Raw genomic sequence first — 20,566 nt, 5'->3', positions numbered from 1 at the left:
TAAACCATTCACAACTCTTGGTCTTAGAAACAACCCGCATGGCTACTACCAAAATGTGGTATATCCACGAAATGTAATCTTAGTCAACAAAATAGAGCAAACTGATACAGGTACCAATGTGGATGAATTTTATTTTTTTTAAAGATTTTATTTATTTATTTATTCATAAGCGACAGAGAGGCAAAGACATAGGCAGAGGGAGAAGCAGGCTCCCTGCAGGGGCCCAGAATCATGACCTGAGCCAAAGGCAGATGCTCAACCACTGAGCCACCCAGGTACAAACAAGGGGGATGAATTTTAAAAGTATATATGCTAAGTGACAAGAAACCAAAACAGAATGCATATTATGTAATTCTATCTAGGTGAATTCACACAAGGTACTCCAGTGAGGAAAAGCGGAAGAGTGGTCACCAGGAGGACTGACTGCCATGGGGCACAAGAGTTTGTGTATCACCATTATGGTAGCTGTTGCATGACCATATACTTTAGTCAAAGCTCATCAAATCATACATATCCTTGTACTAGTGATTCTAATTGTACATCAATTGCACCTTAATAAAACTTAAAAAAGGATTTTAATGCTCAGCAAACACTTAACAGGCACACTTATTCTTTTCTAGACACGCTTCGTGTGTGCGTGTGTGTGTGTGGGGGGGTGAATAGTAATTTTTTATTCCTTTATTAAAGAAGCAGGTAGATATTTACTGAGTGTCTACTATGAGCAAATCACTGGGGGAGGTAGTACCCTGTGTTCATCTTACCACCTTATCAGGTACAAGGTCCCAAATATCTCTCTGCAATTTTCTCCAGCCTTACGATTTTTCTCTGACCTGCAGAAATCATGGGAATGGTCTGTTTTAGGAAAGAGAAGTTTCTCTGGTATCCCTGATCCCTTTGAACTTCTAAGAAAAAAACAAGCAGCACTGAGCAGATAAACTCCTTGTTCTTATGGAATTCATGTTCTAGAAGAGGAGTGGGAGACAAGCAGATCATAAATAAATAAATAAGAAAATGTCAGGTAGTGGTAAGTGTCATAATAAAAATAAAATAATGTGTTCTGAAGAGAGAGTGACTTGGGGAAGCACTTTCAGTCAGGTAGCCAGAAAATCCTCTGATTTAAATCGAGACCTGAGGCATCAGTAACAGCACTTGTGTGCTGAGATGGGAGAAGGTACAAGGTGGGGCTGGGAGATTAGGTATAAGGGACAACCCAGGAGGGAAACAGAGTTACACTTCATTGTATATCCTTTATGTAGTGTTTAAATATTTTCCATATGTTTAGATAAATTTTTCTTTTAACAAGGCAAGTTAAGGGACACCTGGGTGGTACAGTTGGTTAGGTAGCTGACTCGGTTTTGGCTCAGGTGATGATCTTAGGGTTGTGAGACTAAACCCTGGATTGGGGGGGTCTAGGCTCAGCATGGGGTCCTCTTAGGACTCTCTCTGTCCCTCTCCCACCATCCTCCTCACGCGTGCTCTCTCTCTCTCTCTGGAATAAATAAATATTTTTTTTAAATTTTAAAGCAAGTTAAATTAAGAAATATATATTAAATCTGGGCATTCTGGAAAACATAACAGAATCCAGAGGGTTTGTCAAGCTATTGAGCTCAGGGTCCTAAAACCATCTTCACAACGATGAATTACAGAGAAAAAAAAATAACTATTTATTGTTCCTGGGCAGATAAATGATTCTTCACAGCCAGAAACTGAATCTTCACACCTAAGATTGGAACTATTTGGAGAATCAATGTTATAGAATTTTCTCCCTGCTTCCCCATGGATCTATAAGAAACTCAGTAGCAGAAAAAAATGGTTTATGCTTTTTTTCAGAATCTCCAAAAAGTTTGTGCTGTCTACATTCATTCTCCCTTGCAATAGAATTCTATTGATTAAAAAAAGTTTCATCCTGGTGTCTATGACTAATAAGACAAAAAATAACTTTTTGCATGATTCAACTGACATCACTTTGGCATACTAGAAAAATTGGATCAAATTACAAAACCAATGTGGTTAATTCTTTTTTTAAGGACAGAATTTTTTTTTTGTAAACAAGAAATTTGCTACAACTTCGCCCCAAGCACAAATATATCTTCTAATTTGTAAGGAAAATGAGAGGGAAAAAGTATGTAAAAATCATACTCTACCTGATATCATTAAAATATGTATAATATACATATACCACATGGGTCTTATATCTTGCTGAGTATATTATTCAATTTACTTCAAACTAGTTGAACTATTTGCAAAAACTATGTACTGTTACAGAACCTGCAGCCAAATAATTTTGAATAGTTTGAAGTACCTAGTTATAAAGCAGGAATCCCACCATCAGTAGAAGGGGAGCATCTTGATTATCATGAAAAAAACTCACTAAGTACTACTTAATGTTTAGGGTAAAAAGTAAGTTGAACACAAATTGTTCTTCCCCAATTTTTTTCATTAAAGTCCATTTGTTATGATGTGGTAAACTGTTCCATGCAGCTCTACAACCTGCCAATCTCCACAAGAGAAGTCGATACATGTTACAGAAGGGGTCCAGAAAGGGTAGCTGTCATTTCCAACTTAAGAAATCAAGGAAACTGTGACAAAGCAGACATGTGAGCTGATCAGTGAAGGAGAGTCCTCTCTCTGCAGTGCTGTTAGAGACAAAGAGCATTCCAAGCAGTAAGAGCAGTGGGAGCAAAGTCATGAGGCCAGATGTCATGAGTTGATGGTTAGACTGTGGACAACACGGTACAGACTTGTCCTCATCAGCACCCAATTCTATAATTTCATGTTCTATCCATTATAATAAACAGTTTATGACTCAAGAACCAATCTTTCTGAATAGCAAATCAGTTTTATTTAATAATTATCATAATACTTTTTAAATAAATCAAAGTTCTGGTATATTATTATTAATAATAATATTATTACTGCCCTATTTAGTTTCAAAGCTATTTCTGGATGTTAATGGTTGTCTGAGTCTGGACTGCTATGACAAAGTAACCTAGAGAGTGAGTGGCTTATAAAAAAAAATGTTTCTCACAGTTCTGGAGACTAAAAGTTTGAGATCAGAGGCCAGGATCCTCTAGCGATACCCTCCTCTAGGTTGTAAACTGCTGACTTCTATGTTCTCACACTGCAGAAAGAGGACAAAGGAGCACTCTGGAGTCTCTTTACACAGCACTGATTCCATTCATGAGGCTCCTTTGTGACCTAAGTACCTCCCAAAGGCCCCACCTCCTACTACTGTCATTGGGGGGGACAGAATTTCAACATATGAATTTTGAGGGGACACAAATATTTAATCCATTGCAACTACGTTTTTTAAAAAAACGTTGGAGGGGCACCTGCGTGACTCAGTTGGTTGGCCAACCAACTCTTGATTTTGGTTCAGGTCATGATCTCAGGGTTGTAAAATCGAGCCCCATGTTGGGCTCCACTCTCAGCACAGAGTCTGCTTGTCCTTCTCCCTTTGCTCCTCCTGCCACTCTCCCTTCCCCCACCAATAAATAAATAAAACCTTTAAAAATAAAGAAATAAATAACCTAGGAAAGTGAAAAGCACCAAACCTGTGTAAGATCATTGGATTATATCAGAAAGAGGGAACTCAGAGACATTCACCTTTACATTTTAGAGATAAGGAACTTGGAAGGTCCAATGAGTTGCACCAATTAAATTATTATTTTTTGCTTAACAGCCACTTACATAGAATCTTTTAGAATATTCATTCATTTAATCCTCCTAACAATCTTGATGTAGGTGCCACTGTGATCTCCATTTTGCAGATGTGGAAACTGAGGTACAGAGAAGTTCAGAAACTTCTCATTTTGGGTGGGAAAGCCTAAAATTAGTGTCGAGGCCGGCTCATGTAGACTTTACGTGTTAGGTTACAAACCATTATCTCTCTAAAACAAGCAGCAGGGTCAAGACCAGAACACAGTATTCTTGACTCTAAAATCCCATTTTCTTTCCACTTTAAAATTTCTATTCCTACACAGCCAGGAGAGGTTTTCCCAATCTCTGTCACTGAGGTTCTTTTGCTTTCTCTGTATCAAAGTATTTTCTTTTCTCCACAAACTTTAGAGTTGATTGTGTTTCTCATTTTCACAGAAGGAATTTCCCCTCTGCTCAAGCCACACTCACTCTGCCTCTCACTACAAGCAAACCATGCTTAGTGAAGCCACAACAAAAGAGCCCCAGCATTGTGCATTCCTTAAACAAACAAACAGGGAGGGAGAGCAAAAATAGCCACATGCAGTGTCTGCTTTCATTTGTCCTGGAAATGAAGGAGTAGAAAGCAAGCTGCCTGCACCAGTCCTGCACCCCTCCGGAGCACTCAGAGCACAAATACTCGGCGCCCCTTAATTTTATGGTCCCCTCCCTTACAGGGGCCACAGCCAAGGAAAGGAATGAGGCCCTTTTCCATTTCACTTTGAGTACTCAAGGACATCATTTCATGCTGCACAACAAGAAGCTGAGGGGATTTTTTTTTTCCAGAGTGGTGTGCTAGGTTCCACAGCTGGAAACAGGACACTAGTATCCACATTCTAAAAAGACCATCGACACCTCCAGACACCTGTAACAGCTGCATCTCTTGCCAGGTCTTATGAAGAGGTGGCAAAACCAGGCTGACCTGTTCATGCTCACTCCTACGTCTAGTCTATGCACAGTGGTGCTCAATGTTGGCTACACATTAGAATCACCTGGAAGCTTGCGAATCTGATGCCTGGATGCCTCCCAGAGACACAATGATTTAATTGGGCTGTGGCACCAACCTAGCCAGTTGGCTTTTTTTTTTTTTTTTAGTTGCCTGCATGGTTCTAATTGTAGGCAAGGTTGGAATGACTGCTACACAAGAACCAAAGGCAGAGGTGAAGACACTGGCCTTGAACCCAAAGTGAGAAGGAACCCACCCCCTCTTCCAAATGTGGGGGAAGTGCTTTTCTTCTTTAAAGGCTAAGAAGGTGGTGAGGAACTCCAAGAGGGCTTTCTTATAAGAAGGGATTGCTCTTTGTAGGTAAGCTTAGCCTCTGCCTATTTGAGCAAAGGAAAGAAATGGGAATGGCATTATAGTGGAAGGAGGATGCCATTGAAGTGAAAAAGATACTTGATTTCTTCAGTGCCAAAAGAAAGGACCATGCAGATATTAGCTGTGCTCCAGCTGTCTTTCATGGAAGCTTCCAAGAAAGCTGTTTACCAAGTGCTGGCTAAGGCTGAATTTTGGCAGCAGGTGCTGATGGGGGTGCAAAGAGGTTTTGGAAAATATGGGATTCCAACATCAGAGAATGAGGTAGCAGGGAGACCACACACTTGTGCCCCAAGAAAAGGCTGCCCTGTGAGATGCTGCTCCAAAGGGGCACCAAAGGCCAAGAGAGAAACATCATCAACCAAGTGGGAGAAATCTAATGTAGGCTCTCTCCCTTCCCCATTCCAGAACACTGGGGGTCCTCTGGCCTTAGAGATGGAGCAAAAAAAAAAATGTAAGAGTTTGGATTAGATGTGAGCTGGAAAACTGGAAAACTGAAAAGTGGGCTGAGTTAGAGTAATCAAAACTGACCAGAAGTATATAGAATCCACCCAAGGTGTTGCCTGGAAGTCTGAAGTCTTCCAATCAACAAAGTTGAAGGCAGGACTCGGGGGGGGGGGGGGGGGGGGGGAGGGGGGGGGAGGGAGTCATATGAACTTCTTAATTGAATTTCAACTCCTAACTACACCTGTTGGATTTGCAAGTTCATGCCCACGTTTCCAGGGGCAGTGTATTTCTGTGCAAGCAAATGCCTATGTTCACCAAATGATAATCAGTTGATGTTACCTAGTTGCTGTAGCAACAGCATTAGTATGCCATCAATGCCATCATAGCACCTTTCATGGACAGATGCCCTGAATCTGGCTCCTTTATGGTCTGTGGTTTAAGTCACAATACCATGGACTAGCAAGCCACACAGATGTGACTTAGCTGAGTGAGAGAGGAAATGCGCACCAAGCAGTGATCCTGATCTCCAGCAAAGTATGAAGTCCTCCATCCTCAACTTTCTCATGTAAGATGTCTGATTGACATCCACCCGCAGTGGCTGGAACATGACCAACCTAATGGAAGTTCATAGACCGTCAGTCCTGATCAAACACTCTCCTAGAATAAAATTCTACTCAAGAACCCCCATTTAAGTGGACATAAGTACCAAAAGGACTTGAGTGAGAGACTGTTTCACAGAGAGCCATCCATATGGCACAGATGTGAGGAATACCCAGTGTTGTACCTCCCTGCAGATGAATGCTTGTGGTTTCCTGAGAAATTTTTAAGCAGAGTTCCTACTACTAACAGCCACATATCCTCTACATAATCTTGTTTAAAAACAGCTTTGTTTGATGATTCTTAAGCGTTCAGATTTAAAAATGTGTGTAGCCCATTTAAAGAAGACAGTTAAATAAACTGAATGGGGCCCTGAATGAGGGAATTAGTGATAAGCCTAGGTCCAAAGCTACCACTTTTCTTTTTAAAAAGCAATTCAGAGCTGAAGAGGGAGAGAGAGAGAGAGAGAGAGAGAGAGAACAAATCCAAGAGCTTAGCAGCCAGGCAGCAGGCAACGGCAAGAATGATTAAGAGTTACAGAGCAATGGGGAGCCCTCAGGAGAAAAATCACACCTTTTCTTTGACTAGAAGTTAGGACTAGTTGGAAAGGCACTGTGAAGCCACAAAAGTCTCCAGTAACTGAACACAAATATTAAAGATCTTCTTTTAAAATAAAATAATAACTCTTAAATTCTCAGAGCTTGTATCAGTTACCACTTACAAAGTATATCCTATGCTCTACACTTAGGAATGTGCATTTGTCTGATTCTAACTTGGGTATTCTAAGAAAGTGAAAGAAGTTCATCAATATACCTATAATTTATTCATAAATAACTACAGAGAAATAGCAAAGTCAAGTGCTTTTTGCTTTCTATCTTTGGTTCCAGTTTTCCTCATCTGAAGAAAACCTATTCTTGCACACCAAGGCTCCAAACCAATGACTTTTACTGAAAATGTACAACATAATCAGCTGGGAACTTTTCCACACAAATTTCATGTTTGTTTCCCAATTCAAACTATATGAATTAGAGACTTTGAGGATGGGTAAGGGCCCAGGAATGTGTACTATAATATGGTAAGTCCCCCAGGATACTGATATGCACCTGCCATTCAACTGGTGCAGCTATTCAAACTGTAGGCACCATCCACCAACGAAGAATTAATCCAATAGTACATCTCTTCTCTTGATAAAGCAGAGAGCTTTCCATTGTTTCACCTACTAATCTCTTGCAAATTAGCTCAATTTTAACCCACATTAGTTAAAATTAAGTAGTCTAAGTGAATCTGAATTGTTTCAAAAATAATAGAATTTGCTCAATAAGGATTTGTTATGAATTAATCAAGGCTAGATTCTAGTCTTCCAGTCACTAGCACTTCTTTACAAATGGCCTACAGCATCTGTACTTTCTGGGAGATCCAGCCACAGCAGATGACAAAATTGGTCTCTTCCTTTAAGGACATTTCTCTGACCCTTAGGATGAGTCAATCAATGACCAGTAATTGAGCACCAGTTATAACAGGGTCCTCTCCAGGTGCTTCGAATGCAACCTAGTCTGTGTTTTTAAGAAACTTAAATGCAATTTGAGGAGCGAACATATGAGCAAATAGTCATGAGGAACAAAAGGCAAGATATAAGAGTCTGAAGTCAAACTTCAACTTCCAGCAGGGAAGCTATTGGCTGAGCTTACTGAAGAATTTGTGGAGGAAGACTGCGGTGGATTCTAGGGATGGCAATAATGATGTGAGTAAAAAGAAGTTGAAGAGAGCTTTCAAACTCAATTTTCAGTTCAGGAAATATTTGTTGTAGGCCTACTACTTGATCAGTGCTGAGGTTATCAATAACAAACATAACTGGCTCCAGGCCTGTCTGTGAAAGGCTCACATTGCATCACACCAGAGCCCAGGTCTTCCTCATTTACACTAAAAGCTGTCAGGAGAACAAGACAGACTTCATGGATGCAGTGGCTTTTTGAGATAAGATTTACATAATATAAAGACATTCAATAGGAAGAATTTGAGTAAAAGGGCTTTTGAAAGAAAGGCAGCAGACCATATATGCGGAAAAACAAGTAATCTAATCGACAGCATTAAAAACTAAAGCGTCTTATCTAATGTCTTAAAAAGTTTAAATCATATTTTAGAGAATTCAGAACATCAGTTTGTTACATTCCTATTTAACTTAATAGTGTGGAGTCATGTAAATTTATGCTGTAAAGAATTACATAATCAAAGTTGTAATTTAGAAGGAAAATTCCGGCAGCAGCCTGTAGTTTCACTGGGAACAAGGTGAGGAGCACCAGGAAAATCAGAGGCTCATGTAGGAGCCCAAGCAAAAAGTAGTGAGGTGTAACCCAGGCATAGCCTCCCCCGCAGCCACACCCACCTTCGTCCTCCACTCTCAAGATCCTTTTGAGTAAAAAGACATCATGAGACTCTTCCTACTTTAATAAGAAAAAGGATGCTCTTTTTCAAAAGAGTAATAAGGATAAAACTAAAGTAGGACAAATGATTACTACTCTAATAATATTTAGTAAAAATTATGCCAATGCATTTGTTAGATTATATTGCATATATTTATATATTGAATATATGATTCTGAAAAGAAAAATATTCTCATTTTTTATTCCGACAGGTAATAGTTATGCCTCATAAGCAAATACCCCCCATGTTCATTCACGTCACTCCCTATCTGCCCCCATGTTCCTCCAAAGAGGGATACAAGCATGGAATGAACAGGATAAGTGACTCACTTGCCTTCAATTCTGTGTCTCAAACATATGCAATTCTGACTCAAAATCTTGTGCTTATCCAGTTGAACATGCATGCAAAACATGCATTAATAGCAGCATAAAATAAAGGCCCTGGGAAGTAGGAAACATGACCCATGTTTGCTTGTAATTCAGGGAGTGCATGGCAGAGGCAGCATTCGCCTCAAATTCAGGTAAGGCCACCATCAGCATTGAAGAAGAAAGGTTTGGTGAACTACAAGAATCATAGCGCTTACTGCTACTTAACTGTGTCCCATCTTTCAAGAGGTTTGTATAATTTTATATCCTTTTATATTCTGAACAACTCCTTGTGATTCCCATTATGTAGAAAAGAAAATCAAGGCAAGGCAAGCTCATCATCTCACAACTAGCTAAACCAGATCTCAGGCTCTAATTTCTAGTTAACTACTCCTTCGATTAAACTTGAGTGGCTCTTTATTCAGGGTTTACTGTGACCTTCCACTCTCATATTTGAGCCAAATCCACATCTTCACCAGTGCGTCTCTGCCCTTGAAAACATGCCTAATGTCTCCTGAAGTCAGAAGGGATCGTCAAGTATATAAGAAAAAATAATCACAAGGTTTGATGGATGCTAAATTGCTCTTATAAAATAACATCTTTGATATGAGTTAATTGCAAATTAATGAAAAACATGAATTTGAATATATTCAAATAAAACTCATTGGTCAAAAAAAGAAAGAAAGAAAGAAAGAAAGAAAGAAAGAAAGAAAGAAAGAAAGAAAGAAAGTCTGCTTAGCAGAAAGCACTCTGTCAACTCCCAGATACTTAAGCAATAAATCATGATAGCACAACACATGCTGGACTGGTCTATCTCTGTATTTAAAGAAGGCATTTCCATGAGTGCTCACCAACCAAGCTCCTGAAAACCAGATAAAGATTTGGAAACTATACCCTAGTGCTCCATTATTGCTCTAAAGAAGTCCAGGGAATAGCAAAATTCTCCAAAAGAGCTACCTGAACCCCCTGGGAAGTGTACTTGTAAAGACAGTAAACTCTGGCCTTTATCAAATTCGTCTATTTTCTTGTCTGCAACAGCTTGAAATAGAAAAACTTCCAGTTTTTTCTGAAAGCCCCATCCTCCCCAAGTCGTGCAGATTGAGCTCCTATGAGTCCAAAATTTAGATTTAGATTCAGCCCAGATGTCATGAATGATGGTAATCACCTCCTACTAGACAACATCAAGAATTCACTCTCAGAGACTAACCTATTACAGTCTTCAAAATGGATTAGGGTGTTCGATGTTCTAATTATTCCTAGGTTGTGTCCTAGATCATTCAGTGTTTTGAAAGTCTGGAAGCTCACCAATAATATTCTTTTTGTCTTTAAAATTTAACCACAGAAATATAGACTCAATACGGAAGGGAATAGGGCCATAGAAGTTTTGGTGAAAAGAAAGGATATTCAGAAACTAGCATTTAAAATATATTTTCCGGGGCCCCTGGGTGGCTCAGTGAATTAAGTGTCTGCCTTCAGCTCAGTTCATGATCCCAGGGCGCCCTACATTGGGCTCCCTCCTCAGTGGGGAGTCTGCTTCTCCCTGTCCCTCTGCTCCTCTCCTTCTACTCATGTTCCCGCTCACTCCACTCACTCTCTTTCAAATAAATAAATAATCTTAAAAAAAATTTTTTTTCCAGTACCAGTTCACAGCTGAAATGACAGGTAAGAGGTAGGAGTTAGGAAGGACACCTGAGTTAGGACCTATTTTCATTTAAGTGTTTTCATTTAAGTGACAGAGACACAACTCTAAGCAAAAAAGGAAATTGTTGATGTTCACCAGGGCAGGCTCAAGATTGAAGAAAAACAGCACACCAATGATTCTTTGTCTCCTGGATTCTCTCTCCATTCATCTCTCATATCTGCTCATTACTATTTCTCCTCATATGCTGGCTTCACTCTCTTTTTCTGGAAGTTGGCTTTTTATGTTGGCAGGAGGTGTGACTGGTAGTAGCCCTAGCTTCACATGCCCATGGACAACAAGGCAGGATGCTCATGGACTTTCCTTGTTTCACACATTCTACTGAGACTGGCGATAAGCTGGGGTAGCAGAAGTGACCACAGCTGGCTTACATACTCTGGTAGCTAGAGACAAGACAGCAGGAGAGCTTGCTAGGCAGACCAAGAACAGGAACAGCGACAGGAACAGCAACAATGACAATAATAATGATGATCTCACCAATCTTACAATTGTCCACTGGGGCCTGATAGACTGTGGAGGTTTTTAGATGTGTGCCTGTGCTGGAGGACAGTTGTAGAAATGTCCTTCCCTCCTCAGTGCCAATCCAAAAAGCACCCTTCCTCTAAAGCCAGATGGATAGCTCACTACCTACCCTCATGACCATCATACTGCCTTTCCTCTTCGCTACTCTAAAATTTCTAGTCTGTTTTAAGTTAGTTAACATTGAGTTGGTTTTCTAAGATTTTGCTTTATTTCTGAAAATAAACAAAATACATAAAACATACAAATTTTAAAATCTGGAAGTTTCCTTATTTTTATCATTATGATGGGTGTTGTTTTATCTTTTAAATCTACAGTAAGTTCAACTCTCTTATGTTCTTTCCACAATAGAAGCAGCTAATTGAGTGACTGTATTCTGTATTAAAACATACATTATTAGGGAAATCTCCCCAATTAAGTAATCCCACAATTCCCTTTTATAAAAGCAAATGTGATCCTTAAAAACTATAGCCCTTAACATATCTAAATATTTGTGTAGTGAAGAGTATACTGGATAGAGACTTAGGATGACTTTATACTACCTTGATTTGATTTTTTTCTTTCTCCACAATAACACTCACTTAATTTAGCTTGAACTGATTTTTTTTGCTTACAATATGTTCAACTGATTTGGCTTCTTCGCCTGTTTCTCACCTACTTCTGCATACTGATCGCCCAGGCAGTCAACATGTTTTGGTTATGAAACTGGCTGAAATTATTGGATCATCTCTCCTTGAATTTAATTCTTGCTCTTACATTAACCTAGCCTGAGTAAATATAGGGAATTCGTTGTATTGTCCAGGATCCCTTGGATCCAATATGTAACATAGAAATAATAATATTTGTTCTGTGAGTACTTCAAAGTGACTTTATAACATTAGTGAACTGATAACAGAATTTGATTTATTTATGGTACTCAGGAAAACAATAGTTTTGTATGAAATTATATCCTGAATAAATAGATAGCTAACATAAGTTATGACTACTGTTACTGTCACTGTCATAAAACTCATGTAAAGCATCCTCTCCTCATAGCTGTTTATCAAAAGGAAAATAAATATGACTGATTCTACTTAGATTAAAATCAGGGTCGATGTACATTAAAGCAACTGCTGTTAAAACATAAAAGGGATGTGAAAGATAGGATGCTTACTCTAACAGAAAACTTCTGGTTATTGTGTGCTGGATTTCCCAAGCTAAGATGGAAATTTTAAATATTTACCTTGACTCACACTTATCTAAAACATCTGTGCTATTCAAATACTACAAGTCTCCTTTGCCTCTCTGACCATGTGTGTACACATGCACACATGCATACACACACATACACACATGCACACCCGCATATACACATGCACAGACACAAACGGACTGGCCACATTGTATTTTTAGCTACAATTAGCGAGTGTGGTTTTCCTTTTCCAATGAAATTCAATGGAGTGAGGAAATCATTATGTACTAAACTTGAAATATAATAAAGCCCCAAAATACACAGCCTCGGATTCCCAACCCTCAACTATATAACAAATGTTAATCTTCTTTCTTAATTAAAACAACTCCAGTTTTTAATTTGTTATTTGGACCTGATCATAATTTTTAAAATTTAATTATATGCCTTGCAGGAAGGAACAGGAGGTCTTTAACACATTTTTACTAAATTTGAGTCAATTAAAACCATTCTTTAAAATATAATATTGCAGTAACTTCTAATCTTTTCACCATCACCACTAAAGATAAAATATTAACTGAAAAGTTTCTATTTCACTCAGAAATGACTGAAGTGATGGGTCTCAAATTGTGGTCCCCAGACCAGAGCATCAACATCATCTGGGGACTTGTTTGAAAAACAAATTCAGGGCAGCCCAGGTGGCTGGGCAGTTTAGCGCTGCCTTCAGCCTAGGGCCTGATCCTGGTGACCTGGGATGGAGTCCCACGTTGGGCTCCCTGCGTGGAGCCTGCTCCTCCCTCTGCCTGTGTCTCTACCCGAATCTGTGTCTCTTATGAATAAATAAATAAAATCTTAAAAAAAAACAAATTCAGGGATTCTATTAACATGTACTGAATCAAAATCCCTGAAGATGGAGGCTGGTGCTCCCATGCTCTATGTTTTGAAGTCCCTCGAGGGGATTTGAGGACTCCTACATAAAGAATCCTAACAACAGGGCTGATCCCTGAGAAGAAGGCAAATTTTGCTCCTGCCCCATCAGTGCACCCTCTCTGAGCATCCCATTTTTCCTCCAGGAGCCTACACACTCAGAGTTTATGGGGGGCAGCCTGCCCAGGAAATACATCAGGCCTCAAATCTCCCTTCTTCCGTAAAATGTTCTGATTCTATCACATTTGGTAGGAAACTCAAATTTCCACTGCTATGTTAAAGATTGTTAACAGTTTACCACGTCATGCTCTCAGGCAGATTTGCACTACACACTTAGATCTAATCACTGCACATGTCTGGGTTGGGAGATAGAGTGCCTGCAACGATATCCGAGGCAGGATATCACTTTCCAAGGTCCCCTCAGGCGTTGACAAAGACACACAGTGGTGATGTCATCACTCCATTCTCTACTCCCACAGAGTTTCACATCTACCTCTTTTTGTTAGTTTTTTTCACTCATGCAGCAAATACTTATTGAACATTGCTATGTACCTGGCCTGGTCTAACCGTAGGTGCACTTTTTCATCTTTGTAATAAATTTCTGTAGCAAGAAAAAACTACAAAAGGTAGAAGAGGGATAAGTGAAGATCTCTTTAACTTTCCCTAAAATGCATCTCACACTGATACTGCTTCTCCCTGTTTTTCACTGCTAGCCTAAATCAGATGATTTTTTGCATTCCACATTTACAAGGTTGTATTTTTTTTATTTCCCCATTCTAAGGAGTAAATATGACTAAATGCTACTGTGAAGCCCACAGGTAACTGACCTGAAATTAATACACATCTAGCCATGAGGCCATTGGCTGTACATTCCTATCCTACCATTTGGCTCTTTTATCCTACCATTTCATTAATGTGGAAATAGTAAAATTCTACACATTATGCAATTAAGTTTTAGGACTCTCTTACAGGATTATGGTAGGGTTTTACTTTATAACTCAAATGAAAGGAAAAACCTGGCCTCATTGCTAATAAACAATGAAAGCACATATCTCCTCCCTGGATTCATGAAATATGGCTAAATGGCTTCTGATAGCAGCAGCGACTTCCAGCTTTAGAACAGTATATATACTAAGTAAATCCTTGTTTTTTGTTTTTTTTTTACCCTAGGCAAGTCACTTTTCCTTAAATTATCTCCAATTCTCTTTCACCTGTGTTTTGATAAAAAGTTAGAAATCCTCTAATGAAGCAGTTCTCCAAAAGTAATCAAACATCACTTACCAATATGACCTGGAAATGCCAGTGGTTGGGCCCCACCTAAGACCTACTAAATGAGAGATTCTGAGGGTGTGGCCCAGCAATCTGTTTTAACAAGCCTTTCAGGTGATAGCAAACACTAAATTTTCAGAACCACTTTTCTAATGCATTAATCACTAAAACCAGCACAATCCAATGGAAGTGGAAAATATGAGGAAATTTTCTCTTTCCCCCCCAAAAAAGGAGGAAAGAGGAACATTGAAATATCTGATTAGTCAAGGAATACCCAAAATGACCACCTGAACATCAGGATATTTTGTCAACAGGATCCAAGTGTCAGGACAAGGCAAAGCAAGGTCATAAAACAGGGCCGGGGCTAGATGAATTATGATATTTTCTTATAAACTGAGGAGTGTGGCTCATTACATCAATCCAATTCTGTGCCCCAGAAAGAAAGAGAGAAGGTAAAATGCAGTGGGTGAAGAAAAGGGATGAGGAGAAGAAGAACAAGGAAGAGAAGGACCAATAGCAGAAGTTTGAATACGGCTTTGGCTGGTTTTGTCCATTATATTGCAATGTAATTCAGAAGTTAAGCAGTAGTAATAATGATATTAGCTAGCATATTTAAGAATAAAGGTGAAGATATGGTAAATGACAGCAAAAACGAGGTAAACTATAACATAAAAAAATGTAATGGCATAAAGGTCAAAAGAAGAAAAGAATACATTAATATCTAGCAATTAACACTACTAGGTGTTTATCCAAAGGATACAAAAATACAGATTTGAAGGGGTACATGCACCCCCATGTTTAAAGTAGTATTTTCAACAACAGCCAAACTATGGAGAGAACCCAAATGTCCATTGACAGATGAATAGAGAGAGAAGATGACTTTGACACACTAACCATTCACTGGGAGAGAAGTGTGCAGCCCAATTCCATATTTTTCAATTGTTAGAGCACCTAGAATATACATATAATGGAATATTATTCAGCCATAAAAAAGAATTAAATCCTACCATTTGCAATGGTGTGGATGGAACTAGAGGGTATTATGCTAAGCAAAATTAGTCAGAGAAAGACAAATACCTAATGATTTCACTCATATGTGGAATTGGAACAAAACAATTGAACATGGGGGAAAAAAAGAGGCAAACCAAGGAACAGACCTAATGATAGAGAACAGACTGAGGGTTATTGGAGGGGAGAGAGATGAAGGTGGGAGAAATAGGTGATGGGGATTAAGGAGGACACTTGTGATGAGCACCAGGTGTTGTATGTAAGTGATCAATCACTGAATTCTACACCTAAAATGATTATTACACTGTGTTAACTACTTGAATTTAAATAAACTTGGGAAAAAAAGACAGAGGGATATAAAGTTCCATTTATCTTATAATCATTAGTATTTTTTAAATAGTAGCATGTGAACAAGAACTGGAAGATATGATAGAATAGCACTGTAAACTACAATGGGGTGTTTTTTTCTTTTTCTTAAGAAAAATCCATTCTCATGCTGATGGATTTTCTTTTGAAGTTATGCTGACTAAAGTTTTATTGCCAGGGGCTACTCCCATTCTGAGTTCCTCCGTATTACTTCCTATGGTTGGTCCTGCAGGATCTAGTGGTGCCAGGAGGCTGCTCACGTTGTTACTGCTTGTGTTGTATAAATTTGAAATATGTTCTCACCCAGCTGGTCAGGTGTCACATTAGATCAGTGAATCTGGCTGATGTGCACACATTCTAAAAGCCTTGTAGTATTTCTGAGAAAGAGCCGGATTGCACATCTCTATTTTTGAAAAATTTTGTTCTGCAGGAGATATAACACCTCGAATCATTTGAAACTTCAAAGTCGCATTTACATTGTCAGTGATGCGGTCAGCTTAGATAAGGAAATTGGTATTAGGGAAAATGTGTAGCAGAGACATGTGGAAAGGATAAATAAAAAGGCTCAAATAAGAAACCCCTTTGCACTTTCATCACTAGAGTCTCATCAGAAGATGTTACTGGGAATGGAACAGCATTAGGAAACACAAGGAAATATGCAGAATGTGAACAATTAAGAAAATGTCAAGTACAAAGGGCCAACTCTTATAAAGAATAAATAATTGGTGAAGCATTTATGTCTTCAGCACCCAAGGGGAAAATAAATAGAAATGAAAGAAATAGAAAGGAACTTGCTCAAAAGTGGCTTGGCAATCTAAAGAACAGCTGGATTTAATTCAGCTTTCCCAAGAAAAAGAGAGGAAAGATTTGGAGCTAACTCAACTTGTCTGTCCAGATTAATTCAGTATTCATACATTCATTCATTCATCAACAAACCTCTACCAGGAAGCCACCTTATAGAAGGTAGGGAATGTGCCAGGCCCTGGGAAGCAAGTCCCCATTCCCATCATGGGCCTCTTCCCTGATTCTTGCTCTCTCCCATCCCCCTCCTCACTTTGACACACTAACCATTCACTGGGAGAGAAGTGTGCAGCCCAATTCCATATTTTTCGATTGTTAGAGCACCTAGAATATTATTTAGAAGTAGAACCTAAAATTCCAATTTGTAATGCATCAATTGTGTTAAAATAACTTTCTGGACCCAAAATGAGCCACTCTTGCCTAGAAGGCCACATCAGCTAACCAAAACTTATACAACTTTTGTGTCCCTGTAAATGCTCTGCTTGACCAGAAATGCAGAATATCCTTTCAACCAATACCCAAACACCAAGCTAACTCTGAGCTCTATACTTATTTTTTTGTTCCCACTCAACCCAAACAGGGTTGACTATATGGCCCCAGACAACCAGATATTTGCTGTTTTTCTCTTCTTTGTTCTTTATTCTTTATCCTTTAAAAGCTTCTTGCCTTCCACTCCATTTTGTAGTTCTCTGAATGGAGACTATTCACTTCTTGAAGTGTTAAATACAGACAGCCCGGGTGGCTCAACAGTTTAGCGCTGCCTTCAGTCCAGGGCATGATCCTGGAGACCCGGGATCAAGTCCCACATCGGTCTCCCTGCGTGGAGCCTGCTTCTCTCTCTGCCTGTCTCTCTGCCTCTGTGTGTGTCTCTCTCTCATAAATAAAAACCTTTTTAAAAAATTATTGAAGTGTTAAATAAAGTTTATTTGTATTACCTCAATTGTTGTCCTTAATCATTTTTTTAACAGTTGGAAATAGGGATCCCTGGGTGGTGCAGCGGTTTGGTGCCTGCCTTTGAGCCAGGGCGCGATCCTGGAGACCCGGGATCGAATCCCACGTCGGGCTCCCGGTGCATGGAGCCTGCTTCTCCCTATGTCTCTGCCCCTCCCTGTGTGTGTGACTGTCATAAATAAATAAAAAATTAAATAAATCTTTAAAGAAAAAACAGTTGGAAATAAACCCTATTTTTGAAAAGATTTTATTTATTTATTTATTCATGAGAGACAGAGAGAGAGGCAGAGACACAGGCAGAGAGAGAAGCAGGCTCCACGCAGGGACCCCGATCTGGGACTCGATCCCGGGTCTCCAGGATCACGCCTTGGGCTGAAGGCGGCACTAAACCGCTAAGTCACCAGAGCTGCACAATAAATCCTATTTCTTAATCAAAAAGTGTGTCTCAAGAGTTTAGTTACTTTACACCTACTGTTGGAGAAGAGCTTTAAGATACAAAAGTAGTTAACCTCGTCCCTGCCATTGAAATGCTTCCAGGCTATAGTCTAAACAACTCGGGAACAATAGGAGATTATTTATAATTATGGAAACAAACTGGTGGCCTAGTAAAAGAATTAGAAGAAATCCCAAATTCAGTCATTTTTCTCCATTTTTTTCCAGTAAGTTTGAGATTGTCAAGGACTAAAAGAGAAAGCTCCTAACATATTTTGGTTACCAATCTTATACACCAAAAGAAATCCTTGGCAATGATTATCTACTATTCTAGTATTCATGTATATCTACCAGGATGTTGGGCACTTCTATATCAGGTATCTTCTTTCTGTGCCATAGGATCAGGATGTCTGTGTGTCTGTCATTTCAAATCCAGGATCAGAATGGGAGTGGAGTGTTGGTAAATTACAGTATCCTGGCCTTTCTGAATGAGTGACTTTCATACTGGCAGTTTCAGGGTATAAAGAGCTGCTCCTAGCACCCATTCCCTAGACTCTAGATAACTGCCCTCCCCTATTCATATTCATGCCTTTAACTTTGAGCAAATATCCACATAAACATAACAGTAAAAATGAAGCATCAAATCTGGTAGGGAGACCCCAGCCCGATTCAAAGAGTTGGGTGGCAGCCAGTTAATAATTCCTGATGCTTGAGATAGAAAAATCCCTCTTGTATATCTCTTTTGTGCCAAGCTAGAAACAAACCGAAAAAAAAAAAAAATCCCTGACTTCATGCAAAAGTACACATACCCTACCCAACTTTTGGCCAGGATTTGATAACCTTTTTTATGATAAAGCTACATATAGAAGAAAAATATACTATGATCTATGAAAAAATGCATACTTAGAGCCAAATTTTAAAGTAACAGTTAAGCTGATCTCAGAGGGATTAATTTAGAATACAGATGGAAATGTCTGATTGCCCATGTTTGGGGCTGGTCCTGACACCCAGTCCCACGATGAAGTCAAGAAGCTTCACCTATTCTCAGATGAGAACATTGCACTGTGAGTAATTCCAGACTCAGTGTTCTGAAGACAAGATCATAAAAGCATGAATGGTAAGAGTTGGAAGGACACTCAAGTTTCTCGGTTCCAATCCTCTACTTAATGTATCAGTTCTCTCTACAATATTCTAGAAAACGGATGCTTGGGTGGCTCAGTGGTTGAGCATCTGCCTTTGGCTCAGGGCATGATCCTGGAGTCCTGGGATCGAGTCCTGCATCTCCCTCTGCCTCTCTTTGTACCTCTCATGAATAAATAAATAAAATATTTTTTAAAAAATTCTAGAAAAAATGGTCATCAGCATTGTTTGAACAGTCAAATGATTATCTCACAACACAATGTTTTAAGTGACAATGATATTACTAGGTGCCTCAAATGATGTGTATCCTCTTGGATTTTTTTCTCATGCTAATGGAAAATAATAATTTTTTGTTTAAATTTATAGATTCTATATCCCTAGATGCCAAGAATTTTGAAGCTTTCTTACCCTGCCTTTTATGAGATGATATGAGTTAGTAAACCCTTTGTTTGCTCAGCTTATCCATTCATACCAAGTAAGGAGAACATTTACAGGAAGAAGATCTCAAGTATTAAATTAATGTTCACTTTCTACTTCAAAAGTAAATAAGGAATCCATCTATGTTAAGTTGGAACCATTCATACTGATTGTATATCACCTTGAATATACATTATTCTCCTTTGTTCACACCTCCGCTGAAAAGAATTATAAACTGTATATGATTAAAGAACTGGAAGATTCCTTAGAAACCATTTACTCGGGGATCCCTGGGTGGCACAGCGGTTTGGTGCCTGCCTTTGGCCCAGGGCGCGATTCTGGAGACCCGGGATCGAATCCCACATCGGGCTCCCAGTGCATGGAGCCTGCTTCTCCCTCTGCCTGTGTCTCTGCCTCTCTCTCTCTCTGTGACTATCATAAATAAATAAAATTTTTTTAAAAATTTAAAAAAAAAACCATTTACTCTAGTTTCTGCAGAAGTAAATAGGGTGATCTAAAAAAAATGTGGAAAATATTTTGGAAGAAAGAAATGGAAATAAAAAGTGGCTATGTTAGATAAATGTTGGCTTACTATAGAAATGTGAGCCCAGAAAACTGGTAAGTTCTACATTTGCAAATCAGCTACTGTAAACTGAAGGATACAATTAACACCAAAAGAGCTAGTAATCATTTGACAAGCACTAGACTAAGTCTTTCATAAGTATTAATTCATTTAATCCTCAAAATAATCCTATGAGCTAGGCTCCAAAACTACCTCATTTTAGTGATGAGAAAACTATAACTTAGAGAAATATAACTTCAGAATTTATGACTTAAACTCTATCCATGACCATCCATATATACTGTGGTGCAGTACAAAATTTCATTCTTAGGGCAGCCCCAGTGGCTCAGTGGTTTAGCGTGGCCTTCAGCCCAGGGCGTGATCCTGGAGACCTGGAATCAAGTCTCACGTCAGCCTCCCTGCATGGAGCCTGCTTCTCCCTCTGCCTGTGTCTCTGCCTCTCTCT

At 39.1% G+C, this 20,566-nt stretch overlaps 1 long non-coding RNA gene across 3 annotated transcripts in view; it reads left to right on the top strand.

Moving 5' to 3' along the window:
• Positions 1–20,566, top strand: part of LOC140608922 (uncharacterized) — a 182,395-nt gene that overhangs the window by 150,162 nt on the left and 11,667 nt on the right. The gene's annotated exons all lie outside the window — the stretch shown is intronic.

Source organism: Canis lupus, chromosome 18 (genome assembly GCF_048164855.1).
Source record: "Canis lupus baileyi chromosome 18, mCanLup2.hap1, whole genome shotgun sequence".
NCBI lineage: Eukaryota > Metazoa > Chordata > Mammalia > Carnivora > Canidae > Canis > Canis lupus.
Note: the sequence above shows the minus strand (reverse complement) of the source record. Positions and strands in the feature narration are given on the sequence as shown.